This window comes from Oryx dammah, unplaced genomic scaffold, assembly GCF_014754425.2.
Source record: "Oryx dammah isolate SB20612 unplaced genomic scaffold, SCBI_Odam_1.1 HiC_scaffold_18, whole genome shotgun sequence".
Taxonomy (NCBI): Eukaryota; Metazoa; Chordata; class Mammalia; order Artiodactyla; family Bovidae; genus Oryx; species Oryx dammah.
Window position 1 is genome coordinate 52801917 of NW_024070202.1, and position 13044 is coordinate 52814960.

The 13044-nt window shown below is 34.1% G+C and overlaps 1 protein-coding gene across 3 annotated transcripts in view; it reads left to right on the forward strand.

Moving 5' to 3' along the window:
- The window catches only part of TFEC (transcription factor EC), a 107403-nt gene that overhangs the window by 70939 nt on the left and 23420 nt on the right, over positions 1-13044 (forward strand). The gene's annotated exons all lie outside the window — the stretch shown is intronic.

Consider the following 13044-nt stretch of genomic DNA (forward strand, 5'->3'; position numbering starts at 1 on the left):
CACACAAACACACATGTATATATCTCCAGAAAATTATCGGTTTTAGATAAATAATCAATTTTCAGAAACATGAGTATGTACTATGATACCCTCTCCCTTGCTGAGTGATTATAAATGAAGAGGGGTGAAACAATAAAAACAAATTAAGTTATTAAATTTGTGGTAAAGTTTTCCAGTACTATAGTGTTTTGGTGAAGAAAAATAATAAACCAGGATGCCATAAGGGAGAGTGTTAGAGATGGCTTGAATCTTAAGTTGAGCCTGTAGATTGTATTTTGATATTTAAAGAAGGTATGAGGACATGTGAAGTGCAGAAAATAGCAGTGGCAAAGAATAATACTGAGATAAATATTCTCCAATGGCTTCCAACATTTTGTTTTCAAAGTACTTTTTACAATTAAAAATGTTAAGGCAGGGTCCCTTCCATAATTGGATAGGTAGTAAAGAATCTAGCCTCTGTGTTAGACCTAAATTTTAACCCCAAGTCTTCTATTTATTACAACTATATGATCTTGAGATAATTACTTATTATTTCAGACTTTTAATTATTTATATTTAACATGGGAACTATGAGACTTCACTCATAAATTTGTTATAAAGATTACTTGAAAAAAAAAAGATTACTTGAAATTCTGCTATTTGTTATTACTATAAGACATGCTTAGCTGAATATCAGGCATATAATAAAAACTCAACTATCTATGACTTTGCATATATATGTTATGATAATGCTTGTATTTTATCTTTAAAAAATTCTTCATATATGGATTCATAGGTTCCATTTGACAACATTCTATCCTCTTTCTTCCTCCCTCCCACTGGAGTGGAAAAATCTATTTTTGGACATAGTCTACATTTTTGTATGTGGTTATGAGAAATCTTTCAGAACTTGTTAGTAGTAGTAAATAATATTGACTAGATAATGTGGGACCATTGAATGAGGTTTTTGAAAACTAGACATAAGAGTTTGAGCTTAATATATGAGCTAAAGGGGAAAGACTTAGATTTCATGCCTTTTGAGCTAGGAGAGATCAGAAGAGAGTTGTATTTCAAAACATGTTTGTCTGAGAGGAGCATTTGGGAACTAATTGAGAGGAATGCTGGAAGGAAGGACAGAATTTAGGCTGAAGGCCTTGAGGATCTTGAGATGTGAGAGTATGGAAGAAAATTTAAACTGACCAATGATTTAATCAGTCAGTACTAAAGAAAATCAACTTTGAATATTCATTGGAAGGACTGCTGCTGAAGCTCCAATACTTTGACTGCCTGATGTGAAGAGCCAACTCATTGGAAAAGACCCTGATGCTGGGAAAGATTGAAAGCAAAAGGAGCAGGGGGTGGCAGAGGATGAGATGATTAGGTAGCATCACCCACTCAATAAACATGAATTTGAGCAAACTCCAGGAGTTAGTGTCTTTCATAGCTCAATCGGTAAAGAATCCGCCTAGAATGCAGGAGACCCCGGTTCAATTCCTGGGTCTGGAAGATCCACTGGAGAAGGAAGCTACCCACTCCCGTGTTCTTGGGCTTCCCTTGTGGCTCATCTGGTAAAGAATCGGCCTGCAATGCAGGAGACCTGGGTTTGATCCCAGGGTTGGGAAGATCCCTTGGAGAAGGGAAAGGCTACACTCTCCAGTATTCTGGCCTGGAGAATTCCATGGACTGTAGTCCATGGGGTCACGGATTGGGACACAACTGAGCGACTTTCACTTTTCAGGAGTTAGTGTAGGACAGAGAAGCCTGGTGTGCTGCAGTCCATGGGGTTGCAAAGAGTCAGACACAACTTAGTGACTGAACAACAATGAACAAAATAACTTAAAAGAAAAAAAATATCATAACTAGGTAATCAGTTCAGTTCAGTTCAGTCGCTCAGTCGTGTCTGACTCTTTGCAACCCCATGAATCGCAGCACGCCAGGCCTCCCTGTCCATCACCAGCTCCCGGAGTTCACTCAGACTCACGTCCATCGAGTCAGTGATGCCATCCAGCCATCTCATCCTCTGTTGTCCCCTTCTCCTCCTGCCCCCAATCCCTCCCAGGAGAGGAAAGAAGCCAAACTGAAAAAAACATATGTGGAATTTAGGTCAGATCATATATGTTGTCTTTTATTGTATTTGGCCTGATGAGTGTAAATGGATATATGAACAATTAATTCTCATAGGGAAGTACTGATTTTAAACAGGCAAAGAAATATTTTTCTATAATTGAAAGTTGATGCCTTCTCACAAACTAATAATTTTTAAAAAATGGGATTGAATTTTATCAGATAGTTTTTTAAGTCTATTGAGATGATCATATGGTTTCTTTTTCTCTCTTAACATCATAAAATATATTTATGGGAAACCCAATTTGATTATGGTAATTTACCTTGTTTATATTCTCTTGAATTTAAATAAGTAATAATATTTTGCTTAAGATTTATAGTAATGAATAAAACGTTTCTGTAATATTTTTTCTTATAATGTTTTCATCTGGTTTCAGTCTCAATGAATTGGAACATATTCTGTCTTGTCTCTATTGTCTGGAAATGTTTGTACAAAATTGAGATGGCATGTTTCCTGAAAATGTGACAGTCTTGCCCATAAAACTGTCTAATCCAGATATTTTCTTGTGTAATATATTTAAAGTATTTTTTTTATTTCTTCAGTAATCATAAGACTATTCAAGTTCAAGATGCTATTAATTATTATGTAGTCAGTTCTACTAAATAATGTTTTTCTAGAAATTTATGTATTTCACCTAAGCATTCACAGTTATTAGAAAATTATTGTTGGTAATCTCTCTTATCTTTTTTTATTATGGTAAAATATGTTTAACATAAAATTTGCCATCCTAAACATTTTAAAGTGTACAATTCAGTGGCATAACATAGATTCACAATGTTGTGCAACCATTATCACTATACACTCCCAGAGATTTTTCATTCTTCCAAACAGAAAACATTAAAAAAAGTCACCAATTGAATAATAACTCCTTATTTTCCTTATGTCCAGACTTTAATAACCTTTATTCTCCTTTCTATCTGTATAAATTTGCCTATTCTAGGTATCTCATGTAAGTGGAATCATATTTGTCCTTTTCTATCAGCTTATTTCACTTAGCATAATGTTTTCAAGATTCATTAATATCATAACAAGTATTGGTACTTCATTTTCTTTTATGGCTGAGTAATATAACATAATACGTATGGTATATTTCATTTATCCACTATCCACATTTCATTTATCCATTATTCATTCATCCATTGATGGGCATTAGGATTGTTACTACCCTTTGGCTGTTTTAATGCTTCTACGAACATTTGTGTGCAAGTATCTGTTTGAGACTCTACTTTTGACTGTTACTGGTAATACTTAGAGGTGAGAAATTAATAATAAGCTAATTTATGTTTAAATTTTGAAGAACTGTCATACTATTTTCCACAGTGGCTGCACCATTTCACATTCTCAGCCGCAAGGCACAAGGGTAACAGTTTCTCTGCGTCCCCACCAAAACTTGTTTTCCTTTCTTTTCCTAACAGTCATCATGTTAATGAGGATGAAGTGGTAAAACATTGTGGGTTTGATTTACATTTCCCTAATGACTAATGATGTTGAGTATATTTCAGTGTCCTTATTGACCATTTAGAAGTCTTTTTTGGAGAAATGTCTATTTAAGTTCTTTGCTCATTTTTTTAAATTGGAATGTTTTTGTTGCTGTTTCTGTGAGTCATTGGAGTTTATGTAGCTAGATATTAATCTCTTAAAAGACAAATGATTTGTAAATAATCTCTCCCATTTTGTGGGTTTTCCCTTCACTCTCTTGATAGTGTCCTTTAATGTGCAAAATTTTTAAATTTTATGAAATCTAGTTTATCTGTTTTTGGTTGTTGCTGTTGCCTGTGATTTTGATATTATACCAAAAAAATCATCACCAAACCAAATTTTTTATGAAGATTTTTCCCTTATCTTTCCTTCTAGGAAAGTTATAGCCTTAACTCATATGTTTAAATTGTTGATCCATTTAGAGTAAATTTTGTTCATGGTCTAAGAGTCCAACTTCCTTCTGCATATGGCTCTCTAGTTTTTTCAAGATTATTTGTTGAAGACTTTGTCCTTTCCCCGTTGAATAGCCTTGGTACCCTTACCAAAAATCATCTGACCATATACTTGAGTAATAATTTATGGACTTTCTATCCCACTCTCTATATGTCTAACTTTATGTCAGTGCCACCCTGTTTTGATTACAATTGTTTTGTAATAAACATTTTGCTTTGAAATATGGAAATTTAAGCCCTCCAACTTTGTTCTTTTCAAGATATTTTTTACTATTCAGGGTCCCATGAGACTTCATATGAATTTTAGTGTGGGTTTTTATATTTTTGCAAAAACCACTGTTAGGATTTTAATATGGATTGGAGGCATTTGTTGATTGCTCTGGATAGTACTGCCCTCTTACTGATACTAAGTCTTCTCATCAAAAAACATGAGATATCTTTCCATTTCTTTATGTCTTCTTTAATTTCTTTAAGCAATGTATTTTTTTAGTTTTTGGTATCTAAGTCTTTTCCTCCTTGGTTAAATTTATTCCCAAGTATTTTATTCTTTTTGATGTTATTGTTCATGAAATTGATTTCTTAATATCCTTTCCAGGTTGTTCATTGTTAGTGTATAAAGATGCAACATATTTTTGCATGCTGAGTTTTTATTCTGCCACTTTGCTGAATTCATGTATTAGCTTTCATACTGTTGTGTGTGTATGTGTATGTATGAATCTCATGATTTTCTAAATGTAAGATCATGTCATCTGTGAACAAAGATATTTTTACTTATACCTTTTCAGTTTGGATGACTTTCTTTTCCTTGATTAATTGTTGTGGCTAGGGCTTCCAATACTATGTTAAAAAGAAATGGTGAAAGCAGGTATCCCAGTCTTGTTTGTTCCTGATCCTTCAGGAAAAAACATAAATCTAAGTTTTACTATGGTTATATCCCTCTTTGATTTAAAATATCATTTGTTTAGACTTTATTCCTTTAGTTAGTCTTACAAGAGGCCTGTCAAGTTTGCTAACTGAAAAAAAACAAAACAAAAATTTGTCTTTTGCATTGTTTTGTTTTTCACTGATTTATGATCTTATATTACTATCTTTTTTACTTGCTTTAGGTATTGTTTTTTGGCGATTTTTCTGACTTCTTGAAAAATATACTGTCTATCAAATTTCAAAATTTTATCTATTTTTTCTCATATTTAAGGGCATAAATTTCTTTCAAAACATTACTTTGCCATATTCCAAAAGTTTCCTTACATGTGTTTTCTGTATCTTTCATTTATTTTTGAATTCCAGTGCGATTTTGTCTTTATTCTTGAATCATTAAAAATTTTTTAAATATTTAGGTAATCAAGGACTCAATGAAATTTTTGAAGTTTTTCATTTTTTTTGTTTTTGTTTTTGGTGATCAATACTTATATATGTTCTGTATGTACTTGGAAAATATTGTGTTTTCTGTAATTTTTAGATACAGAACTATAAACATGTCTACTAGGACAGGATTTCACTTTTATTGTTCAAAACTAGAACATTACTGATTATTTTTGTCTACTTGACCTTTCAAAAATAGGAAGAAATGTCTTAAAATCTTTCACTACTTTGATGGATTTATTCATTTTTCCTTGTAGTTTAAACATTCTGCCTCATATTTGCTTCCCATACTATGTTTCCCTATTGTCTCTACTGTCTGGAAATATTAGTACAAAATTCAGATGGTGTGTTTCCTGAAAATGTTACAGTCTTCCCTATTTTATTAGGTACACATCTGCTTATAATTGCTGTGCCTTTCTAGAGAACTGAATTCTTTATTTTTAGATAGTGACTATCTCTATTCCTAATAATTTTTCTAATTTTAGTCTATTTTCTCTGATATTAATAGAGCTGCATCAGCTTCCTATGGTTATAATTTGCTGGGCATATCTTTTCCCATCTTTTAAATTTCAACCTTGTGTGTCCTTTTGTAATGCAGCTGTGTCTCTTGTAAGCTACATAGATCTAAACACTATCTTTTACCTGAACTGTTTAACTTTTAGCTGAGAAATTTGACCTATTTACATTTATTATCACTATTGATATTTTTCACCTGTTTTTCTCATTTTAAAAAATTATGTATGTCACATATTTCAATATGTTTGTCTTTAGTACTTTTTCCCTTTTTACCACTTTTACATTCATTCACTTCCTTACCACTCCAACCCTATCATATGATATTATCTAGATTTAATATGGAGTTATACGGTCATATCAGTTCAGTTCAGTCACTCAGTCATGTCCGACTCTTTGTGACACCATGCACTGCAGCACGCCAGGCCTCACCGTCCATCGCCAGATCCCTGAGTTTAGTCAAACTCATATCCATTGAGTCCATGATGCCATCCAACCATCTCATCCTTTGTCATCCCCTTCTCCTCCCGCCTTCAATCTTTCCCAGCATCAGGGTCTTTTCCAATGAGTCAGTTCTTCACATCAGGTGGCCAGAGTATTGGAGTTTCAGCTTCAGCGTCAGTCCTTCCAATGAATATTCAGGACTAATTTCCTTTAGGATGGACTGGTTGGAGCTCCTTGCAGTATAAGGGACTCTCAAGAGTTCTACAACATAATTCAAAAACATCAATTCTTTGGTGCTCAGCTCTCTTTATAGTCCAACTCTCACATCCATACATAACTACTGGAAAAACTATAGCTTTGACTAGACGGACCTTTGTTGGTAATGTCTCTGCTTTTTAATATGCTGTCTAGATTGGTCATAACTTTTCTTCCAAGGAGCAAAGATCTATTAATTTGATGGCTGCAGTCACCATCTGCAGTCATTTTGGAGCCCCCAAAAGTAACATCTGTCACTTTTTCCATTGTTTCCCCATCTATTTGTCATGAAGTGATGGGACCAGATGCCACGATCTTACTTTTCTTAATGTTGAGCTTTAAGCCAACTTTTTCACTCTCCTCTTTCACTTTCATCAAGAAGCTCTTTAGTTCTTCTCTTTCTGCTATAAAGTGAAAGTGAAATTGAAGTCGCTCAGTCGTGTCCAACTCTTTGTGATCTCATGGACTGTAGCCTACCAGGCTCCTCCATCCATGGGATTTTCCAGGCAAGAATACTGGAGTGGGTTGCCATTTCCTTCTCTAGGAGATCTTCCTAACCCAGGGATTGAACCTGGGTCTCTCACACTATAAGCAGATGCTTTACCGTCTGAGCCACCAGAGAAGTCCAGGGTGGTGTCAACTGCATATCTGAGGTTATTGATATGTCTCCCAGCAATCTCGATTCCAGTTTGTGCTTCATCCAGCCCAGCATTTCTCATGATGTACTCCGCATATAAGTTAAATAAGCAGCGTGACAACTCCTTTCCCTATTTGGAACCAGTCTGTTGTTCCATGTCCAGTTCTAACTATTGCTTCCTGACCTACATATAGATTTCTCAAGAGGCAGTTCAGGTGGTTATATAGTTTATTTTATTTTTTATCTTGATTCTCCTATTCTCTTTTAGACTACAGCCAATTTACCAAGATGTTTAATATTCTGTTTATAATATTTTATTTATTTATATCATATTTACTTCATCCCAAACTGTCTTCAGTGTTTGTATTTGTGGGTAAGCATTCTTAAGCATTTTATATTTTTCAGAATATTTTTTATCATGACCTCACATATAGATGATATTGGGCTGGATATAAAACTCTGTGTTTTAAGATCTTTTTATTCACTTTCTTTTTTCATTTGTTTTGCTATTTAAAATGTTTATGTTAATAAGATTCTTATTTCTTTGAACATAATCTCTTCTTACTATTATGCTTCTATGTTTTCTCTTTGTCATTGTACATTCCTAAGTTTAACTGTAATGCATCAGGATGTAGGTTTTTCTCCTTTGATATTCTATAGGCCCTTTGATTTTTAAGTCAAAATGAAACAACAAAATAAGACGAGATTAAAGACAATAGTTTCATCTTTGATTTAGTGTTAATTCTGGAATGCATATCTATTCTTTCTTATTTTCTTCCTTACAATTTTTATTTTTTTTCTCCCTGACTCTCCTAATACCTATCTATATTTTAGTTCTAATAATTCTGTCCTTCATACTAATTAGATTTTATTTTATATGTTTGGTTTCTTGGTCCTTCATCCTTCTGAGAGATTAATTTGGTTTTTATAATTTACTAATTCCTTTATTTCTTTCTCAGTTTATGTATTATGCTATTTTTCCATTTTATAGTTTTCTTCTTTTTTCAGGTATTATATTTTCATGTCTCCTATTTCTTCATGATCACGTTGGCCATTTTTATGTTTACTTGTTCTTATTTTAGCTTGTTATTGTTGTTGTTTAGTCACTCAGCAGTGTTTGACACTTTTGTGACCCCATGGACTGTGGCCCACCAGGTTTCTCTGTCCATGGGATTTCTTAGGCAAGAGTACTAGAGTGGGTTGCCATTTCCTTCTCCAGGGAATCTTCCCAATTTGGGGATCAAACCCACATTTCCTGAACTAGGAGGCAGATGCTTTACCACAAAGCCACCAGGGAAGCTCCATTTTAGATTATAAATTATTGCAAACATCATCCTTTATTTCTTTAGAGTATGTATTAGATCAATTTTTAAAACTTGGTTTCATGTAATCTTTTTTTTTATTTCTAAAACTTTTGCTTTTGATGTTATTTCTAACATTACATGTTGCTTAACTTTTAAAATAATCATTTTTCTTGAATGCTTTGATATTTTGGCCTGTAAGCTCATTTTCTTTAGGGAATATTGGCCACTGTGAAAGGTAGTGTTTGTATGGGCAGACCAGTTCCCAGTTCATTTCAGTCTCTATGACCTTAGTAGGGAGATGTGAAAAATCCAGGGTAGAGAATTTTTGACACCAGGAATCACTTTTGGTTACTTCTCACTTCAAAACAGTTTCTTAGATCAAGCACTCACTTTTTTCTACAAGAAACAATTGTCTAAGAAAAGACAAGTTATGTTCTACTTTGCTGAAAATATTTTATAATAAATTCTTTAATAGATGTTTTTAAAATTTGTGAGTTGTTTCTAATAATTATATTAGCTTATTGCTATGTCAATGATTTTGCTTTTCTGAAAAAAGTAATGATTTTTAACCAGAATAATAAATATTTCTTTATAAAATATCTATCCAGTTGCCTACTAGTCTGTAAGATAAAGCCAAGACTTAAACTTTAATACCTAAGTAGATTATAACTTTGTTTTGTAGGCCTTTTCTGATATGTATGTAATCTTTAAATTTTCACTAACAGTTTACTCATATCTTTGAATGGAGAAAAGGCTCTTTAGATTATGTGAAATATATTACATATTTTGAATTTGAAAATTGTCTAATGATATTTAAAAAGTAACTAGCCATTCACATGAAATAGAGTAGTTCCTACAACATAAAATTAAATAGGATATTAATCATTATGCTTCAGGGCATAAATTAGACAATAACCAAGGTCATGGCAAACACCCTCTTTTAACAACACATGAGATGACTCTAACATGGACATCACCAGATGGTCAATATCGAAATTAGATTGATTATATTCTTTGAGTGGAAGATAGAGAAGCTCTATACAGTAAAAGCAAAACTGGGAGCTGACTGTGGCTCAAATCATGAACTCCTTATTGCAAAATTCAGACTGAAATTGAAGAAAGTAGGGAAAACCACTAAGCCATTCAGGTATGACCTAAATCAAATCCCTTACAGTTATACAGTGGAAATGACCAATAAATTCAAGGGATTACATCTGATAGAACAGAGTGCCTGAAGGACTATGGACAGAGGTTTGTAACATTGTATAGGAGACAGTGACCAAAACCATCCCCAAGAAAAAGAAATGCAAAATGACAAAATGGTTGCCTGATAAGGCCTTACAAATAGCTGGGGAAAGAAGACAAATGAAAGGCAAAGGAGAAAAAGAAAGATATACCCATTTGAATGCAGAGTTTCAAAGAATAGCAAGGAGAGACAAGAAAGCCTTCCTCAGTGATCAATGAAAGAAATAGAGGAAAACAATAGAATGGGAAAGACTAGAGATCTCTTCAAGAAAATTAGAGATATCAAGGGAATATTTCATACCAAGATGGGCACAATAAAGGTATAATAAAGATATGGTAATAAAGAAATAAAGAATAAAGAAATGATATGGACCTAACAGAAGCAGAAGATATTAAGAAGAGGTAGCAAGAATACACAGAACTATACAAAAGAGTTATTAATGATCTAGATAACCACGATGGTGTGATCACTCACCTAGATCCAGACATCCTGGAGTGGGAAGTCAAGTGAGCCTTAGGAAGCATCACTATGAACAAAGCTTGTGGAGGTGATGGAATTCCAGCTGAGCTATTGCAAATCCTGAAAGATGATGCTATGAAAGTGCTGCACTCAATATGCCAACAAATTGGGAAAGCTCAGCAGTGGCCATAGGACTGGAAAAGGTCAGTTTTAATTTCAATCCCAAAGAAGGACAATGTCAAAGAATGTTCAAACTACTGCACAATTGCACTTATTTCACACATTAGCAAAGTAATGCTCAAAATTCTCCAAGCGAGCCTTTCAACAGTAAGTGAACTGAGAACTTCCAGAAGTTCAAGCTGAATTTTGAAAAGGCAGAGGAACGAGAGATCAAATTGCCAACATCCATTAGATCATCGGAGAAAAAGCAAGAGAATTTCAGAAAAACATCTACTTCTGCTTCATTGACTATGCTAAAGCCTTTGACTGTGTGGATCACAACAAACTGTGGAAAATTCTTAAGGAGATAGGAATACCAGACCACCTTATCTGCCTCCTGAGAAACCTGTATGCAGTTTAAGAAGTAGCAGTTAGAACTGGACATGGAACAACGACTGGTTCAAAATTGGGAAAGGAATACATCAAGGCTGTATATTGTCACTTGGCTTACTTAACTTATATGCAGAGTACATCATGCAAAATGCCAGGCTGGATGAAACACAAGCTGGAATCAAGATTGCAGGGAGAAATATCAATAACCTCGTATATGCAGATGACACTACCTTTATGGCAGGAAGTGAAGAGGAACTAAGTGCCTCTTGATGAAAGTGAAAGAGGAGAGTGAAAAAGGACTTAAAACTCAACATTCAAAAAACTAAAATCATGGCATGCAGTCTCATCTTTTCATGGCAAATGGAGAAATAATGGAAACAGTGAGAGACTTTATTTTCTTGGGCTGTAAAATCACTACAGATGGTGACTGCAGCCATGAAATTAGAAGACACTTGCTTCTTGGAAGGAAAGTTATGACCAACCTGGACAGTGTATTAAAAAGCAGAGACATTATTTTGCCGTCAAAGCTATGGTTTTTCCAGTAGTCGTGTGTTGATGTGAGAATTGGACCATGAAGAAGGCTGAGCACCAAAGAATTATGCTTTTGAACTGTGGTGTTGGAGAAGACTCTTGAGAGTTCCTTGGACTGCAAGAAACCAAACCAGTCAATCCTAAAGGAAATCAATCCTGAATGTTTATTGGAAGGATTGATGGTGAACCTGAAGCTCCAATGCTTTGGCCACCTGATTCAAAGAAGTGACTCACTGGAAAATATCCTGATGCTGGGAAAGATAGAAGGCATGAGGAGAAGGAGATGACAGAGGATGAGATGTTTGGATGGCATCACTGACTCAATGGACATGAGTCTGATCAACTTCAGGACATGAGGAAGGGCAGAAAAGCCTGGCATGCTGCAATCCACAGGGTTGCCGAGTCAGACACTAGTGGAGCAACTGAAGAACAACCGAAGGTCAGGAAAAGATGTAATAGACCCACAGTTAAGCAGGATTGAATTCATTATCAGAACTCTAGCCCCATTTCTACAGAAAGATGTACTGGGTACAGTCTGACCAAGTAATATTAACCCAGTGCAATGTTTTAGCTAGGAACCTATCACTTTATTGCTGCAGTGCAAATGTAATATGGCTCCTCTTAAACATTTCTACTGTTTGCTACTGCTGCATTGAATCTATCTGACTTCAAGCTCTTTAGAGAAAAATGCCCTTTTCCTAGTTCTTTCTCCCTTCTTTCTCTCTCACTCCCTGTCTTTTTGTTCAGCATGTCATTATGCTTCTCAAAGGCACAGTGCAAATGTACAATTCAGGTTGGTGATGCCTCCACTTATAACCAACAGGGTTTTCAAAAAAGACCTGGAAGCTTTAAAATTCTACATATATAGCTAAATGACTCACATGTTAGGGAAATGTGTGCTTTTAGAATTTCTTTCTAATTGCATTATTCTGATACTTACACTCATCATTTATCCAATTTGATAGGTTTTCTTGTCCCTATTTTTCAGATAAGGAAATTGAGAGGGAATAAATATCTCAGTAGCTCAGTTCTAATATCCAAGATGCAAAAACACATTTTAAAACGATGTTGTTGTTGTCATATCCAACTGTTTGCAACCCTGTGGAATGCAGCACAACAGACTTCCCTGTCCTTCATTGTTATATAATCAATGAATTTATACAAAATAAAGATGAGGAGTCCTGACACAGTAAATAATGAAAAGAACCAATATATGAAAACATGCATCATAACACCATATGCAATCTGTAATGTTCTTGTTGATATGCATATACACTTGCATATTAGCCTGATTTGCACTGTATTTTCCAAGTATTTTTCCCTCAGAAATATACAATATTAATCACATAATTTAGTAGATTATTATTCCAAAAACTAATTTTTGTCTTCATGTGTCCTTTCTTCATGATTATTTTCAGTCTGATTTTATAAGTATTAAAAAAATTTCCTTCTGCTTGGAGTTCTACAAAAAATGGGAATAAAGAGTTAGAGTCTCCACAATAATCTGAATATAGCTTTGTTTGATGATTTCTTAAAGGGAAGAAAACAGGTACTGCTTATTTGGCTCTTGATTGACTTCCTAGAAATGAAATAAAGATAATTAGAATGGAAATATTTTAAGTGTTCAAATCTTGCATTTTAAATGTAGGTTGTTCTGGAATAATAAATATTAACTTGAGTTATGAATATTATTTAAATTTAATTTT